Below are 517 nucleotides of genomic sequence, written 5' to 3' on the forward strand. Positions count from 1 at the left end.
AGAGGAGTGGGAGGTGGGGTGAAGTGGGGTGGGTGTGGTGGAAATTGGAGATTTCCTGCGTCGGTTAAAGACGTGGAACAGTCAGCACCGAAAACGCTCCCTAAAAACCAGCAAACAATAAACAATCTTTGTTGTACGAGTGCTGTGCTGATGATGTGCAGCCCGTGCGGCCCACCTGTCGCACGGGACGTCTCCCCTGCCACCCCTTTTCCCTACGATCTCTGTATATTTTCCCATTTTTTACGGGTGACGCACGGCGGCGAGCAGAGCGTGGTCGTCAGCTCCGTCATTGTCGACGCTGTTTCGCGCACGCCCCGCCCGCCCCGCCCGGGCGGGGGAGGCAATAATATGCTCCGGGCGGACATCCTCTCGCCGTGCTCGCCCCGAACAGATACACGCCACCGGCGCCACGGGCTACAGGCGGCAGCGTCAGCGGGGGTGGAAATTTATCATGTCTTCATAAGCAGCGCAAAATTGCCCGTGAAATGTTGGTGGGGGAGGCAGGGGTGAAAGGGGG

This window comes from Frankliniella occidentalis, unplaced genomic scaffold (genome assembly GCF_000697945.3).
Source record: "Frankliniella occidentalis isolate FOCC.00 unplaced genomic scaffold, Focc_3.1 Scaffold50, whole genome shotgun sequence".
Lineage (NCBI taxonomy): Eukaryota > Metazoa > Arthropoda > Insecta > Thysanoptera > Thripidae > Frankliniella > Frankliniella occidentalis.